The 18,219-nt window shown below is 41.6% G+C and overlaps 1 protein-coding gene across 7 annotated transcripts in view; it reads right to left on the bottom strand.

Annotated features, from left to right (window-relative positions):
* Positions 1 to 14,160, bottom strand: part of ZNF462 (zinc finger protein 462) — a 94,233-nt gene extending 80,073 nt beyond the window's left edge. For 3 of the 7 annotated variants that reach the window (XM_030512509.1, XM_030512512.1, XM_030512515.1), the window contains exon 1: positions 13,920 to 14,144. The gene's annotated coding sequence lies outside the window, so the exon portion shown is untranslated. Of the gene's footprint in view, positions 1 to 12,751; positions 12,834 to 13,919 lie in introns of those variants that run through there. The other 4 variants (XM_030512516.1, XM_030512514.1, XM_030512513.1 and 1 more) reach the window with 4 other exon arrangements.
* Positions 14,161 to 18,219: the final 4,059 nt, after the last annotated feature.

Genomic DNA, 18,219 nt, shown 5'->3' with positions numbered 1-18,219 from the left:
ATTCTTGATACAAAGAAAGCAGAAACAATTACAATAGCTTTCTACGGTTTCTTGTAATTAGAGAGTATTAAAGTCTACACAGTATCACTTGCAGTATTTCATACCTTTCTGTATTTCGCAGCTGCAGTACAATGTTCTCAAATGTTACAGCTTTGAACAAACTGTCTTTGCACTGAAGCCGAAAGGATCTACAATGAAACTTCATCTGAAGCTCAGGACTTTCACATGACTGAACTCCTGTCTTTCTCCAGATCTGCTTAGCCCTTCAGCCTCCCCCCAGCCTCTTTTATAATCCATCAGACATGCTTTTGGAGTGCACTTCACTTGCTTAAAAAAAAAAAAAAAAAAAATTAAAACCAACAAACAGGTTCAAAAAGAGAAAGAAATGAAGCCCTGCTGGGATGAAGTTTCCAGATGACAAAGCAGAAGGTAATCTTTTAATACCAAGTATGAAAGCAGCATAAAAGGACAAGACACAGAGGGGAAAAATCTATTTAGGCTTCCTGCACTGGCATGAAATGGCTGCTTTCCTTCTTACTGCCAGCTCCCATGCTTCATGTTGACATTACACATCCTGTACTGTAGATCCACCCCCATGCTGATGCTTGCCCAACAGAATTATCTTCTGCGTCACAGCAGTGGTAACAGAACTGCTGGCTCTGCAAATCTGAAAGCACCATTTCAATGCTTGATACATGCAGCAACTGGACACACTACCAGCTATTCTGGGTTGGTTTGTGACACTGTATTACTTGGCCTAACCTTCTGTTAACCAGATGGTCTGTTCTCCCCTTGGGACCAAACCATTAAACTTTATTTTATTAATTTCTACCAAAATGCAGGGACAATTTACAGCACTTGTGTCTGGTTTATCTCCAGCAGGGTTGCTAAGATGAAAATGACCTAAAAATAACTGGAAATTTGCTTCACACCAACAGAGAACAAGGTCTTTTGGAGTAAATATTTAAATGATCTGCCAGATGAACTGCCATAGCAGTATGAACCACATGGATAGTAACTTGTATTATTTACACATATGCAAAGGTTTACCCTTCTGTCATTGTAAAAGAGCCTAGGTTGCGTTTTCCCTGATCCAAAGCGCCTCTGTTTTGAGCAGACAATTACCATATTAGTATCTATTCAAACCAATCCCTTAATCAAAAATAAAGCGTGAAAAAACATGGCTTCCAAACCCACCACAGCTAGTGATGAGACTCCAGAAGACATGAACGTCATCTACAGACAGCACAGCAACATGAATGTTGTCACTAGAACACACTGAAGCTCATATGCAATCATATTTTAGGGACATGCCTCCATTAACTGAAGTCAAAGTTGAGTATTTATAACATATGTGCTCCCCCTGACAAAATACAAAGTGAGAATGAAAAACAAGGAGAATATGAATGAAAGTGAAAGAATTATCTAATGAATAAGCTCCCGCTGGCTCTTGCAAATCAGCTACAACCAGGCCTTCACATGCAACCTCAAATGAACATCTCATGCATGTAGGTGGTAGTTGTTAGGAAGCAACATAAGCTACGGGCATCTTCTATTCAAGATGTAATTTCCTACATCTCCCTGAAAACTCCACAAGAATTTGTCCGTGCAGCTGAGGATGTGATCTTCAAATGTTTACTCACATGAGTAGCTGCAGTGAAATTCAAAATCAAATCACAGCAATAATTCACATGAATTAACTTTTACAGTACAACAGCTTTAGCCCCCATCTTCTATTATCTGCCAAATGTAATTTACTCCAGTAACAAGAAAATGCAAGGGTGTCTGAGGGCTGACCTATTAAAAAAGCCTTTGTTAATGTTCTTAACAGTGGCAGTGAGGATTTATTAAATAAATAAATAAAGTGTGCATGACTGCACACAAAACAAAATCCCAGGAATGTTAGAAGAATCCTGTAAAAGTTGCAGTTTTACTGCTTTCCAAAGAAAATAGGAAGCCAATCCACATAAAATCTAACCATAATAAATCATTAAAATCTGTTCAAGGCTACCACTACAGTGCAGTGCTTCCAAAGCAAGGCTGGATTCACTCTTCAGATTGCTGCACACATGCATTTGTATGAAGCAGTCTTCCCAACCTAAAGCTCCAAATCTCTGCAGGCTGGAGTGTCAAATATATTTATATAGGACATCACTGCTATTATCCAACTTCCCACATGTGACTGACTTCTGATATGGAAGATCACAAATCATCTTCACACCACTTGGCAACTAAAACACTCCTTTGGTCACCCATTTCTAAAATTCTTACTCAGACATGAATAAGCCTCCAATCTGGATGTCAACAGATCAGTAGGCATTGCCTTCAGCTCATAAGCAGACTCTTTATTTCACCTGTAAAGAGGATTAGATGTCTTCAGCACATCAGGGAAACAAGCATGAGAACAGACTGTGTGGCATTTTAGCTCCATCTATCTTTAAAATTTCACCAAAGAGTAGGTTGTTTTTTTTAATGTCCCATTTAAGTTACTAACTCATCATCATATGACTGGCCTCCACTGCCATGACATACAAAACTTCAGTATATGGTGACAGGTCCCCCAGAAACTCATTCCATAACCTGAAACATCATCTACCCTTCAAACACACTAAAAATAGATTCCTCACCCCCTTGAGGTCTCAGCAGACCATCTGATATTACAGTACAGTATTAACAAACCTATGTAGACATGAATTCTTAAAATAAATATCTTCAGAGATAAGACCAGAATACCAGCAGCAAATTCTAGTCCTGTACACCACTGAAGTAACATGGGTGAACTCGTGGAAGCACTGAAGAACCATGGAGGACAATGAGCATTTCATGTTCGTTTTGCAAGAACACACCACATGCAACCTTTGGTCAACCTGTCTGTCACCTTGCCAAGCAGCTTCTGACTGAAGGCTTTTGGTCTGCAAGACATTTTCTGAGTGTGACCTCAGCAGTTTTTATGTGATTTCTTGGGAGATCAACACACTGAAAATCTTGTATTCCCCCCTCTGCTCCACAGTGGAAGGAAAGCAGCACATTTATAGAGGGCGTGGAATGGAAAATTCATTTTAGTATATTATCACCCCTGTAATCTGGTAATTTAAAAATAATTCAGGTTTACTCATTTATTCAAGCAGCTGGGAGACCCAAATATATTGACTCACTCTCTTTCAGCAGCTCCAGTGAGTAATACAGTTATGCCCTTGGAGCCAGGGATTTCAGAAGGTCTCACATACGCATAAATGACTGGCAGGAGAAATCTGAATGTTCTTGAGGAACAAGTTTCTTCCCAACCTGCCAGGTGGAAACACACCAGAGGCTAGCACCACCAAAGAGTTAAATACACAAATGCCACAAGCCCCAGCTGAGACCCATCATATATATATACTGATTCACAACATGGCCTTCAGTCGTATTTACCTCCAGAAGGCCAGATAAAGTCCTCTTCTGCTTAGGTCCTAGTGCTATTGCACACTGGGCTGTTTTACACAACATGCCTGATCTCGGACAAGAGAACTTGACCTCTATATGACCTGACATAGCTGAAAACTGATATGCTTTCTCCCCACTGCCCTCCCCCAAAGAAGATAAAAGGTCATTTAGACCAAAAGGAACCAGTCCACAAGGACTTCAAGTTACATGAATTCAATTTCTGAGATGCACTCCTGGCCAGGAACCCAAACCCTTTCTCACAGGGCTGCAAGCCACAGCCATATGAGAGGGCAGGAACAATTCAGCAGTCAAGAAGCTAATTAACCAGGCTGAGAGCTGTCTGGCTGCTCTCAATTTTCCATCAGCCATTTGTTAACATTTTTACACTTGTCAAGTTATTTAGCTGAGTAGGACAGAAGCACAGTTTCAGAGCCCACCAGTGCTGAAGGTTCTAAATCCTGCAGCCAGAGCCACCCAGATGTAGACAAGGAAGGGAAAAACTAAAATGCTTCAGAGCTTCCAATCAAATAAGGAGAGAAACCATTCCAAATTTGTTCATATTGACATTTATTTATTTTTCTGACAGTTGCACTTGTCACACAACACAGAAGAAAACAAGATGACTCCTTATGGCCATTGCCTTCTAAACTTTGCTGCATTACCAACTAAACTAAGTAGATATAGTACATGTATCTAGTATATATAGTTCTTCCATACTCACCACAAGCAGCAGTACACCTGAGAACACATGATCAGACAGAATGGCAGCAGTGATATGGAAACAAAGTGGCAGGTAACTCTAGTTCCCATCTCTCAAGTGCTTGCAAACAGCAGAGCAGGTCTGCTCCAGTCTCACACACCACCACCACTCCCAAAAGGAGATTTTTCTTTTCTTATCTACATACTGGTTTGTTTCAACACACACAACAACAGAATCCAGCACCAAGGTCTTATTTTCCGATATCCTGCTAAATCCTAAGTATGTCTATTTTACTGGGTTAGAGGGATGGATGGTTGAAGGAGTTTTAAAAAATTAAGACAAAGATTTCAAGGGCTGAACACTAATTCTTTGGTCTCTTTAGTTTTTGGTCAGAGAGGCCTAAAACTCCCTTATAAAGAGCAACATGCCCATCGATCTAGCTGAGTCTGACTGGAACTGAAGAATCCAGGTCTGTGTTAAAATAAGTATTATGGGGCCTCCTTAAGTCCTCTGTAGAAGCAGTTTACTCACTAGAGATGAACAATCATGACTTATTCACTTCATCCACCTCAAGACCAGCACTCCTCCAAGCTATCTCACATGTTTAGCCCAGACACTGCACTGGGAAAGGAAGGGAAGGAGAATGGAAGGGAAGGGAAGAGAAGGGAAGGAGCACTGAAGGGAAGGAGAAAAGGAAGGAGAACAGAAGGGAAGGAGAACGGAAGGGAAGAGAAGGAGCATGGAAAGGAAGGGAAGGAGCATGGAAAGGGAAAGTGAAAAGGAAAGAGAAAGGGAAAGAGAAAGGAAGTTTGCTAAGTAACCACCACCAGCATAAGCCACCTTGAACAATCACTCTAGAACTTCTAATCTAGGATCTATTCAAGCTGTCAATTTAAGATCAACAATAGGGAGGCAGAAAGGAAAAAAAAAAAAACCACCAACAAACCAATTTTCAGCATCATCAGACAGCTGAATTCTGTCATTTGGACCATAGCAAGGCCTTTATTGAAGATCCCTTTCCCAGCTAGACACTAAATTAGTCTTCAGCAAGTCAATACCATTACAAGTTAAATACACCACCCTGCATGTCACAGTCATGCTGGACCAAAATCTTCCAGCATATGTAGATGTTTATTTGTTAAATATCCCTTACCCTGTTTATTTGATAAATAAGAAAACTTGACATATGGGCTGCTGGAGCACAGGTTCTCTGTGTCACAATCCCCCATTCTGCTCTTTGCCAGCAATGAGAGAGGTCTAGGGACAATGTGTGGAGGAATGTGTTTGCCTGGCTCCTATGATAAGTAGCTTCTGTATTTTGAATCCATTTACATGACAAAAGTCCAATCCAGTATGACCCATCTTCTTCCCCAAAGAAACATCCTGTGATGCCTTCTTTCCACAACGACGACACCACCCTGAAGCAGCACTATTTGAACCTTAAGAGCTGCAGGCGGGAAGGAAGAGTTTGCTAATTCACTCAGTGCAAAGAAGCCCCTATTGTCCTACAAGGCCACGGAAACAGTGACCACATGTATATTAGAAGATTCCATTTTTAGCATCTTTCAAAACAAAGTCTTCTCTTTCACATTATCATGAGCACACTGAATCCCCAGTCTTCCTATATCATTCTCTGCAATGTCTGCTTTGTTTTGTCTTGAAAAATCATTCTCCTGCCTCTCTACCCCACGCATTTGCTCTATTAGCAGCAAGTTTCCACTACACATAATTATGGCATGCCTTAGCCTACTTTTCTGTTTGCTGAATAGCTCTGCCTATTTTCTACTTGTGCTGATGCCACCATTTACTTTTCCTGACACTCTAATCCTTGTGTCCTTTGAAGGCCTGACTTCCTCCACCACGACAGCAGCTTGGGTTCTGAGGCCCCTTTCCAGAGCTTTTTAATACCAGCAGTAATGCCATCACTGAACATCCCACTTCTTAATCTTCAGGTCAGCATAGAGCCTGGCCAGTACCTGTAACAAGTGGTGTAAATACACCAATACACTGTTCAGTGCTGCTGACCATCCATTATGACTAGCAAATTATTAATTGCATATTCCTAGCATTGAAAGAAGGAAAAACACAGGCACGCCATGCAAACACTTAGCTTTTTCTCCCAAAGGCATGAAATAACTCTCTATTTTTCTGCATAATCCAAATTAAATTGTTTTATCTTCCACCAAGTAGTAACACACAACACGCTTTAACAACTGAATTCTTAATTTAACTAGTTCAAAACTAATAGAGCAGTCCAGTGAATCAAGTGTTTTCTCAGAATTATTTGTCTTCAACACACTGGCCTTGCAATAATTGCTACCCTGATAAGCTCTCAGTAAGTCCTTCCTAATCACTCATGACATTGATGCTGTGCCTACAGCTCTTTATGCTGACAATATTAAACATGTATGCTTAAAGAGACTGTATTTGACTCCACTCAAGACCAATGACTGCACATCCTGAGATGTCTCATCTCCATCTTCTTTAAATTACCGAATAAACATAAACTGATTGCTTTTCTTGAGGGATCTTTCCATCTACTACCCGAAAAGCTGCTTTTAGCACAAGCCAAAAACCTGTTGTATTCTCCCTAGACAGCAGCTGTGGAGGTCCATAATTATATCACAAAGACCAGCCAAAACCAAAGAGACTTTTAGACCAATGGGAAATAAAATGCACAGCACTGTTGCTAGGTCTGGGTCTGATGTTCTGACAACCAATGTGTCTCAAAAATTACTACAGAGCAATCACAACCAGTAATGAGTGAAGGTTCTCTTCAAACACTGCTTAAAGTTCCTTCAATTAGTGAGTGATCAGGCAAGGATATTTTGAGTTAATGCAGTAACACATGCTGCCTCAAGCTGAACAAAATAACTGTAGCAAGATCTTCAACTCCTGAGGAGCTGAAGAGAACACACACACACAAAATTATACATAAGACCCTGTGTTTCAAATATAAGACACCAGAAGACTCTCCTTTTCCCATCTCAACCCCCCTTTTAAACACCTTCAGAGTTGTGTTTGTACTGCAACATCTGGCACGGCTTCATAAAACTCGAGAGATGAGGAGCAGACTTTAGATCTTTGGTATTATTTTTAAAGTTAAAAGAACAAGATGGAACGAAACCCAAAACAACCTCATGTGACTTTTTATTTACCTATGAGTTCAATTTCCCAAATGCAAATTGAAAGCAGAGGAATACTTCCAAAACTCAGGACACAAATGAAGACTGCATTCTATTAAGTCTAGTCCCCTCATTTGGAAACTTCTACTAAAGTGTTTTCACTACAACCAGCAAGATAATTATCATAAGTTGAGCTATCTCCCTTCCTCCCCCCTTTTCTTCTTTCAGCACTGGCATACAAACCATGCTATTTTAACTTCTTTCCTGTTCTCCCAGTTCTTCTGGAACATTTTATTTTCAACAGTCAACTCATTTGGAGAAGTGCCATGCTGAAGTTCAACCGTTTACAATGTTAACTGTGTCTCTGCCAGCAGCTGAAGACTTGCATCACATCACCTTCTCCAGCACCTCTTGATTAAATAATTTGACTTCCTCTCTCTGAAAGGTTAGCAGATGTTTAAGCAACCTTCATTCTCATCATACTCTTTCTTTGTTTTCGTTCAAAGTTATTCTTACTCTTTTTAGAGTAACATGGAATTTCTCATCCCCTCCTCAATTAACACTTCACAGACCTCCTGCTCACGTCCTATGGGCCCATGTTGTATTTGAACACTACCTGTATTAAAGATTTCCATTAAACAAACTCTTTTGGATAGATAATTTAGTACTCTAGATGAAAAAATTGTTTGAAAACTCTAGAATGAAACAACTATTTGAAAAGCAAACAAGCATTTGGACTGATGAAGTTCAACATTTTTACTGAAGCCAGCAATTAGAAGCTCATACTTGATCACATCTCGATCAAGTATGCAAGTTAAGCAAATCATATAGTTCTGGTACTAGCAGCAGACTGTTTTCATCCAGGACAAATTCACAAAATACATTATTTAATTTCAAAATAGAGAAATATTTGTGAAGAGAGCACTTACATTATTTTTCTACTACAATGGATTGGAAGTATAACAAAGAGTAAGAGAACAAAACACCTGAAAAGACACGAAGACATACTGGCCTTCGTAGGCTTTTCCTCATCTGTCAAAACAGGATCTCCTTTGTCTATCAACATGCTTCTTCAAATCACTTTTTTTTCACTATTTCACTGGAGGTTTGGGGATACTACAGGTTTTGTCTCTAAGTCAGCTTCATAGGAGAGCAGTGTTGGCTAATGAATACTACACAGCTTCACCAGTTTCACACTTTTAAGTCCTTTTTATGCAGTTTTTTGACACAAAGCAGTGTTCTGCTCAATCTAAGAAATTATCCACAACACCATGCAGAGAAAGTGTTACATCAAACTGGAGTAATCTCAATTTATATTGTAACTCTACATATGTTGTTTGGAATAATGGAAAACTCAATGGGAAAAATTCATTTAGACATGTTTCTGGAAGTACCAAATTTCAAGAGGCATCTTTGGGCTTTTCTGAAGTAACCTTCCTCAAACTGTAAGTTGTACTATTATAAGACTTTAGTTCTTCCCATTTCCTTTTTAAGTCTAAAATTAAACTTGTCCATTCCTTGGGGCCCAGAGTAACATCTGCCAGATGTCCAGACATGTATGTTGAACACAGTTCTTCTCCAATACTTGTCTACTTATCAACTCTCTTTTCAATCACTCATGTCTTCATAAAAGTCAATCCTCCTTTAAGTCAAAGTTCACAACACTAAAGAATTTCTTTTAAACTTTACTGAATTGAAATGATCATTTTTTTCCCCCTGCTTCTACTTGCATTTGTTCTACTTTCCATTTCCAGCATCCAATTATGCACTCATATTCTTTGCAGTCGAAGCGTATACAACATATTTTTAGTTTTCCTCTTGTAACAAAATAATTCTTTAAAATTATGGAAGGAAATTATAAACATGACATTTTAAATTTCTCAACAATGTAATCCATTATGAACCTAGTAAAACTGCATAAGGAAATCAAACCATTGCTTAAACCTTTTTAAAGCAGTGTTCCATAGGCTGTGTCTAATGGGGTTGAGAAAAGTGATTAAAACCCCAAAGTTTATATACCAAAGAATAAGATATGAATACAGTTTCTGTTAGAGCTTGCACCATGAGGAAGTTCTGGGTACCCACAAACCAAAAGCAATTGAAAGCCATTGTCCAAATGAAGAAACTTGTGCCTGATTGCAAGAAACATTCAAGTCACCAGCATCTCATGAATTAAGATTATATTTCTAGACCTTTAAAAATCAAGTTTTGGTTTGGTGGTGGTGGTGTTGGTGTTTGGTTGGTTCTGTTTATCTTGTTTGTTGGTTTGGTTTTGGTTGGTTGGATGAGTTTTACTGGCTTTGTTTTTAAAAATTAAGTTCCCCTTACTAATTAAGCTAGTATTTTAACAGCAAGGTGAACTTCAGTCTGTCTGGGCACAGCTACAGCAAGAAACATCACTGAAAAGAATATCATTCTCTAAAGGTGTTTTGGTCTCATAGTAGAGAAACTCCTCATACAAATAACACCATTCAAACTATTGCTATGATGTTTGGTTTTTGAGGGCAAGAGAGGGACAAGAGGCCTTCCCATAAACATCGTCAGCTTAAATCTCAAACTTGTTTCTTGGACTGCACCTGCTACTTTTGAGAACAATGTATCTGCAGGGCACATTGTAGTGCAAGCACTGAGTTGACCTCTCAAGAAGTAAGAGGAGATTCACAGTTCTGAACTGTGAAATACAAGCAGATATCCAAGAAGACTGCATACAGTCATCTTACATGGGGATGGATATTTAGGATCTGACCCAAACAAATAAAAGTCAGTGGAGACTTGTTCTGTTTCTTCAGTGTCTGTTCATTTAGACCAGTGCAGAGATTGCAAAATGCATCAAAGAACATCACCTCAGGAGGCAAAAAAAACCCCAAACCTATAAAAAAAACACCACCCAAAACCTAAACCAAGACCGTTATCCTCCCTCTTTGTCAAAATACCAGATTAAACATACCTGAAATAGTATGTTCCATGGCCCAGTTCTGAAAGATGGAGACAACCACAGTATCTCAGTAATTTGGGTGACATATCAGCAACCAGAACTCAAGAAATGCACAGCTGATAACAATATCCTTCCCAAATATATTAGATTACATATGAAACCATTTCTTCCATAGCAAAAATTCAACAAGGGCATTGATGTTAACTGTGCAACAGCTGGATCTCAAGTTCATCACTAGTCACTGCAATCCTCAAATCTTTCTGTTCTTTTTGCACATTTGGGAGTGTGTTCCAACTCAGATTCACTGGTCCCCTACCTGGTCACTTACACCTCCCATATGAAACACATTCCTTCTTAAACTCTTCAGAGTAACTTATGCATGAACATTATTGATACCTCTTTATGGAGCTGTGTCTTCAAGCTCTGTAGCATTGCATTTCGGTATCCCCCTCATGCGTTTCAGCATGTAGTTTGAATTTTTTGAGGAACTGCATCTACTATGCAACCGATGTGCAAATTTAGGTTGGTGGGAAAAGAGTGAAGCCTGTTTTGAGTCTACTAAAAATGAATTCAGATTAAAAGGTGGGTTAAAAAAAAGCACACAGATTCCTGTTCAAGTGCTATCTCACTTTAAAGATCTTACGTTTCCATAATGACATTAAAATTATAACAAGAATGTTGCCATAAGTTTTCAGGAAAAAGATAATTTAAGACACCAAAAAGACAGCTGTAAAAATTGTTTGGGTTTTTTTCCAAGAGAAATTAGGTGTTATGATGCTCTGAGGAACCTACTAAAAGCTTGCCAATATCATTTTAATGCAACCTTGTGAGTGGGGAGAAATATTCCACCTTAATTTAAAATACATCCAAAAGAAGGAATGCTCTTGAAAATCAGATGTTAAAAATCCAAAAAATCAGGCATCACCATCATCACCTAGAAAAAAAATGACATTTCATGATGTTCTGTGGAAGAATCTGAGCAGCCTCAAGCTGTGTGCACTTACCTCCAAATGCTTTCAAACATCTATAAATATACGCATATATACACTATTTCTTTGGCCAACTGATCAACCTCCTAAATTCTGTGGTCTTTAACCAAAGAAAAATATCTAGAAAGGTGACCTCCGCATGAAAGCATAAGAGCAAAAAAGCCTGAGGATGTTTCTCTGTGTGAAGGAGAATCTGAGCAATTTCCTCCAATCCTCATTTCCTGATAGCATGAAGTCAGAGAGAAGACCCATCACAATGTTGTACATTGAGAAAACTGAAAGAAACCTTAGGGGAAAAAATCATAATTAAGCCAGCTACTGCCAGCAAAGCTTCAAAACATAGAGAGACATCCACGATGTTAGGAGCACTTCCCATCTCAGCTTTGTCTACTCTCTCTCTCCTCCATTTTCTGGTGGAGCTAGAGAACATGACATGGCTTACCTGACTCAGATCACAGCTCTCTGCCAAACTAGTCACTTCCTCTTAGACATGCAAGCAGCTTCATGAGACAAATAGACCCCCACAGACACACACACAAAAGCAGCAGCAGAAAGCACTCAAAAACTTGAAGGTCTTTCTCCTTCTAAACACCAGAAAAACGAATGAAACTTTTCCCTTTTCTCCCCCAAAAGAGGGAGGTGAGGGGGGAGAAATCCTCTCAGATCACAACTACATGAAGCTCCAGGAGGATCTGCGTGGAGAATAGAAACCACAATGCTAAGAGGAGCGGCGGGGAGCGGGGGGAGAAGAAGGTTACTCCAGAAGACATAAAGAGCCTGTAGACTGTGTGTGTGCATGTGTGCGAGAGCGAGGAGAAGCTTTGTGTTGTAGAGCCTGGACTGGAACCAAAGCAGACAGCTTGCAAATGGAGGACAGGGAGATAAGGAAAGGGAAAGAGGGGGAGAGAGAGGGAGAAAGCTACTCCGAGTGGTTGAGAAAGGGGCAGGGGAGAAAGCGCCTTCTCCCTTGCCTGGTTTAAAGGTAGGGACATCGGGGAACTGAGCAAGAAGAAGTGGGCTCCTTCCCTTTCCTTTCTTCCCTTCTCACTCTCTTTCTCTCAAAGGAGAGCACAAGCGTGTGTAATGGCTTCTGCTCTCCAGCTGAACGCTGTCCTCCTCCAAGCAACCTCCTGCGGGCACCACCAGCCCCCCAACCCGACGCTGCCGGGGACCCCCGCATCCTAACTCCAGGAGAGCCGCGGTGGGGGCACCACCGCCGGGGTGAGGGACCAGCCTCACCAGCGGCGAGGAGGAGGAGGGCAGAGAGAGGACGAGGAGAAAGAGAAGGAAAGGGGGAGAGAGAGGAAGAAAGAAAGAAAGAAGAAAGAGAAAGAAAGAAGAAAGAGAAAGAAAGAAGAAAGAGAAAGAAAGAAGAGAAAGAAAGAAGAGAAAGAAAGAAGAGAAAGAAAGAAGAGAAAGAAAGAAGAGAAAGAAGAAAGAAAGAGAGAAAGAAAAGAAAGGAAGAAAGAGAGAAAGAAAAGAAAGAAAGAAAGAGAGAAAGAAAAGAAAGAAAGAAAGAAAAGAAAGAAAGAAGGAAAGAAAAGAAAGAAAGAATGAAAGGAAGGAAGAAAGAGGTCACCCGATTGCCTGGGTCGTGCCAGCACGGAGCTTTTCTCTTCTCCGTGTCTCTCCCGTCTCTGATCCAAGTCCACACGCACAGCACCATCCAGACCTCGCACACACACACATATCCTCCCGGGCACCCCCCACCCCGAAAGCTCGGCTGATATCTCACTTATCTCCCCATATTCCCCCCCCCCCCCCTTAATGCAACAACAAAAAATTAATTAACCGCCTTCCTCCTCCTCCTCCCACCACCACCACCACCACCACCACCAGCACCTCCTCCTCTTCTCCTCCTCCATGCAAGACTTCTCTCTCAAACAAAACACCCAGCTCTTGCTCCCCTCTCTTCTCCCTTTTTTTTTTTTTCCTTCCTTTCTTTCCTCCTCCTTCCTCCGTTGACCGAATGAATGGATTTCAGGGGAAGGTGGTGGGAAGAAAGAAAGACAGAAAAGACCAAACAAATAAATATAAATATATGCACACACACACGAGAGATGATCTCTCCAATGCCAAACCGGAGATGGGTTTTAATTGCAAGAACTTACGGGAGCGTCCCGGCGCTGCTGCTCTTCCTGCTGCCTCCTCTCCTCTTCCTCTCTGCCTAGCTCTTCTTCTTGTTATTGTTGTGGAAGTTGTTTTGTGAGTCTCATGTGCTCCTTGCCAGGTCTCAGCAATGGAGGATCGCCATCTTTCCCTGCTTTTCCCCCCCTCTCCCTCTCTCCCTCTCCCTCTCTCTCTCTCCTTCACTGGTTTGCTGCAGCTGCAGATGACCTGAGATATCCGTCTCTCTCTCTCTCTCTCACTCACCCTCTGTGTCTCTCTCTGAATAATGAGCAACCAGAGGGAGAGAGAGAAAGAAGACAATCTCCTCTCCTACCACACAAAACGCAAGAGCACCAGGGGGTGCAAGAATCCTTTCTAACAACAACAACAACGTGTAGGGGAAGAGGAGGAAAAAGAGAAAGAAAAGAGAAGAAAAGAAAGGAGGAAAAGGCAAGAAGAAAGAGAGGGAGGGAGGTGGAAAAGGAGGGGGGAAAGAAAGCAAACAAGAGAGAGATCCAGGAGGCAGACAGATGGAGGAGAAGATGGTAGTGATAGAGGAGGAGGTGTTGAAGATGAAGGAGATTAAGAGGAGGAAGGTGGTAGCAAAAAGTTAAGGTTTGGGACACCGAATCACTCACTGGCCAGGCAGGAGGAGAAGAAGGGGGAAAGATCTGAAGAGCTTCCCCTTCCAAGCTGTTGCCTTCACAAAGCTTCCTGTGCAGGAGCGCTCAGCAGCTCCTACGATGCTCGGGGAGCCGCTGGGATAGAGTGCTCTGCTAGGTCATAGCTCTCCTCCAGTCATGGCAAAAACCGGTTTCTGCATGCAGATCTGCCCCTGAGGTGATCCCTCAGACACATCCATCTAGAGGCTAATCTTCCCTGAGCAGGGTAAAGAACATAAATGGAGCTGGAGGTTGCAAAGTATAAAACCAGATCTACCACGTGGTTGGTTTTTAATCCCCCTTCCAGCTCGCATTTGATGTGGAGAAAGGACACTCGAATTGTCCATTTCTGGCACGTATTTTGAAGTCTACTCCCGGAAATAAAGACAGTCATCTCCAGGTTTTTTTATTTCTCACAAGCATTTAAGAGAAAAGAGAGCTTGTACTACTGAGCACCAAAATCACTTCCTATGTTGGTGAAACGTTTTTGGGTGCAAAATAAAATAAATATTTCTACTTAAAATAACTTTTATGCCTTCCAACACCTAGTTGTCTGCTCCTTTGTGACTGATTATTTAAACCATGGAAACTAACGATCAAGGCTCACAAAGAAAGATATCTTGGTGATGAAGGCAAGCTGGCAAAGACAAAGCAGCTGTAGCCTGCATTTTTATTTGGTCTCGTTTTTATTAAGCACTGTGCTGAGCTACTTCTTTTGCTCCATACACCACCCCCCTCTCTCCAGTCTTCCTACAGCACCAGGTCAGATTCTTTCTAGGGTTATGTCTTGCACTGCAGGGGGAGGAGGGGGGAAGTGGGAGAGGAGGATTAGGGGTTATGTGCAGGCTCAGTAAATCAATACATGGGAGTGAGGCAAAATCAGTTTGAGCACAAGAGCATGACAGGTATTGGAACATCACTGGGCTTTCCTGAGCCCTCGAGCACTGCAGTTTGCATGGGTGGAAGAGAGACTAGAACCACAAAGCTCTGGTTCAGATGAAGGGGGAGATCTGTCCCCTGATCTGAGGAAGTTTTATATGAGCAGTAAAGCTGAGATGCTCTTCTGAAAAGAGTCCAGATTTTACTGGCTCTGGGAGAGGTCAAGGCATGTTAGAACTTCATTGTCTGAACTCTCCTACCTCAGCTAAGACCAAATGCAGAAATGCTAACAATAGCAATGGAATAAAATAACCAAAATTGGTCACTCAGGTTCTAGTCAAATATTAAAACCATGCACTCTCTGATATTCCGACCTGCAAGACTGCTGTGAGTACAAAGCACACAGGCAGGATCTCTCCCATTAAATCTTCTCTTTCTTTGAGCTGTGCAAGTTAATCACTAAACAGGAGAAAGACCTTCTCCCTCCTCCTCTCCCCTCTTTCCGCTCCCCCCCTCTTCGCCCCAAACAAGTGCTGTGAGAAACAGGAGGAAGGATAAAATCTGGGCAGGAGCACTGTTAGATTTAGAGAATCCTTCTTAAGAAAAAGGGGAAAAAACATCAGAACTGTGGATTCCTACTAAGACTACAAGTTTCATGCAGACAAGTGAAGCGGGCACCTCTTAAGAAGCTGATAAAAGAATATTAAGGAAAAGGGAGGGACTGTCTTTACGACTGCCAGAATGTGCATGTGTTCTGCCTGCAATTTTCTATAAATCATCCTCTTCGCAGGAAGAGAGTGCCTGGGCTTTGCAATCTTTGACATACCATCAACGCCAAGGCAGATAATTTACCTCTTTGTCTCTCAGTATTACTTTTTTTTTGGGTGGGGTTTTTTTGGGTTGTTTTTTTTTTTTGGTTTGGTTTGTTTTTTTGTTGTTGTTGTTGGTGTGGTTTTTGTTGTTGTTTTTTTTTTTAAAGACAAGGAAAGGAAAATAGAGCAACCCCAAACCCCAAAACACCTGACTTACGATCAGCCTCCCTCCAAGAAAAAACAGTCCCATCTCACAATGTAGGCCCTTGGAAGCAGTGGGCATCAAACCTTGGGGGGGGGGGGAAGAGAAAAGAAAGCAAGAAAAAAAGGGAAGGAAAGGGAAAGAAAGGGAAAGGAAAAGAAAAGGAAAAGGAAAGGAAAGGGGAGGAAAGGAAAGGAAAGGAAAGGAAAGGAAAGGAAAGGAAAGGAAAGGAAAGGAAAGGAAAGGAAAGGAAAGGAAAGGAAAGGAAAGGAAAGGGAAAAGAGAAGAAAAGGAAAGAAAGGGAAAAGAAAAGAAAGGCAGAAGAACAGAGAAGAGAAGAGAAGAGAAGAGAAGAGAAGAGAAGAGAAGAGAAGAGAAGAGAAGAGAAGAGAAGAGAGAAGAGAGAAAAGAGGAAAAGAGGAAGGAAGGAAAGAAGGGAGGAAATAAAAAAGAGAGAGAAACAAATGAAAGAAAAAATAAAAGGAAAGTAAAAGGAAAGAATCATAGAAAGAAAAAGAGAAAGAAAAGTAAAGGAAAAGAAAGAAAAGAAGAGAAAAAGAAAAAGAAAAAAGAAAAAGAGGGAAAAATAAAAAATAAAAATAAAAAAAAAAAGAAGAAAAGAAAAAAGAGAATGGAAGAAAAAGAAGAAAAAAGGCAAAATAAAAAAATAAAATAAAAACAAAGAAAGAAAAAAGAAAAAGAAAAAAGGAAATAAAGAAAAAAAAGGAAAAAAGAAAAGAAAAAAGAAAAGTAAAATAAAAGAAAGAGAAAGAGAAAAAGAAGAAAAGAAAAAGAAAAAAAAGAAAAAGATGAAAAAAGGGAAAAGGAAACAGAAAAAAGAAAAAGAAAAAAGAAAAACAAGAAGAAAACAAGAAAAGGAAAAAGAAAAAAGAAAAGAATGAAAATAAGAAGAAAAAAAATAAGAGAAAAGGAAGAAAAAATAAAAAGAGAAAAAAGGAAAAAGAAGAAAAAGAAAAGGAAAAACAACAAAGCAAAGAAAAAGGAAAAAAGCAAAAAGAGAAGTAGGGAAGGAAGGAAGTAGGGAAGTAGGGAAGGAAGGAAGGAAGAAAGCAAGGAAGGAAGGAAGGAAAAGGAAGGAAGGAAGGAAAAGGAAGGAAAAGAGGAAAAAGGAAAGGAAAAAGAAAAAAAGAAAAAGAAAAAAAGAAAAAGAAAGAAGAAGAAGTATCTCCATGGAGGTAGCCTGGAGATGTTTTCCCGCCCTATCCCTCTTTCTTTGGCGCATGGGGGCCGAGGGGGAGCCGGTCCCGCGGGGTATCCCCATGTTCAGGCGGGGAGAGCGGGTGTCCAGGTGGTGCCGGGGCAGATGCCGCGCGGACAGCGGCACCCCCGCCGCCGGAAGAGCAGTGCGGGGGCCCCGGTCTGGACCCTTGTCCAGTTGCGGCGAGCGGGCCAGGTCCGGGGGGTGCAGGACCCTCCACGGTGGTGGCCGCCGGGGGAGGACTTTCGCTGCCGTGCCCAGCCGTGAAAGGGTTAACAGTGCTGCGAGACCTCTGGTCCTAATTGCCCCTGCGGGTTAACGGTCCCATTACGGGCAATGAAGATAGTTTGCACCTCTCTGAGTGTTGGCATTCGGGTCGCCGGAGAAGCCGGGATGTAGACAAAGGCGCCGGTATCTCCTCTGCCCTGGCAGCCCGGCTGCAGGACGGCAGTGGGGAAGACGGGACACAGCTCACGGTGGGGCTCAGAACTCCCCGCTCCCCACCCGGCTTTGGCGGGGTACTGGGGGGTGGGGGCGCGGCGAGAGGGAATTTCAGCTGCTGTCCATCTTGCCAGCAGGGGTTGTGTCCCACCGCGGCTTTGGTTGAATCCACAGGAAGGGGATGTTCTTGGTTTTAAACAAAAACCGAATGCTTCCCCATCGATCATGGGTAGACGGACGATTTTCCACCAGGTAGGCAAGGGATGGAGGGCATGGGGTGGGGGAAAACACATTTTCCAGCCTCTTGCACTGGCTACATCTTTCCACACCCAGAAAAATCTGACCAACCTGGGCCCAAGTAGTTCGTCACCAGGCAAGGTCTTTGCTGATGTGCAGTGACACAGGTTTGCATGGTGCTGGCTGACACCTGCAACCTGTTCCTGTAGCCAATGGAAGCCCATGGTGGGCTGCACAGTGAGCCCCATGGCAGCAAAGCCAGAGGCAGAGGGGTGAACAAACTGCAGAAAGCTCAAGATGGTGCTATTCTGCATTCCATTTTTTTTTTTTTTTTTAATTTTTTTATTTTTCTTTTTTCAGCCAAATCCTTTTCTCCATGAGTTCTAATTATCTAATTCTCAGGATGGGAAACTCTGGTGCATTTAGCATGGACAATGAACACAGCCTTAGTGAGCAGGAGACATGAGGAAAGCAATGTGGAAAGTA

The sequence above is a fragment of the Strigops habroptila genome, chromosome Z, assembly GCF_004027225.2.
Source record: "Strigops habroptila isolate Jane chromosome Z, bStrHab1.2.pri, whole genome shotgun sequence".
In the NCBI taxonomy this organism is placed as follows: Eukaryota; Metazoa; Chordata; class Aves; order Psittaciformes; family Psittacidae; genus Strigops; species Strigops habroptila.
This window is presented reverse-complemented; position numbering and strand designations above follow the sequence as displayed.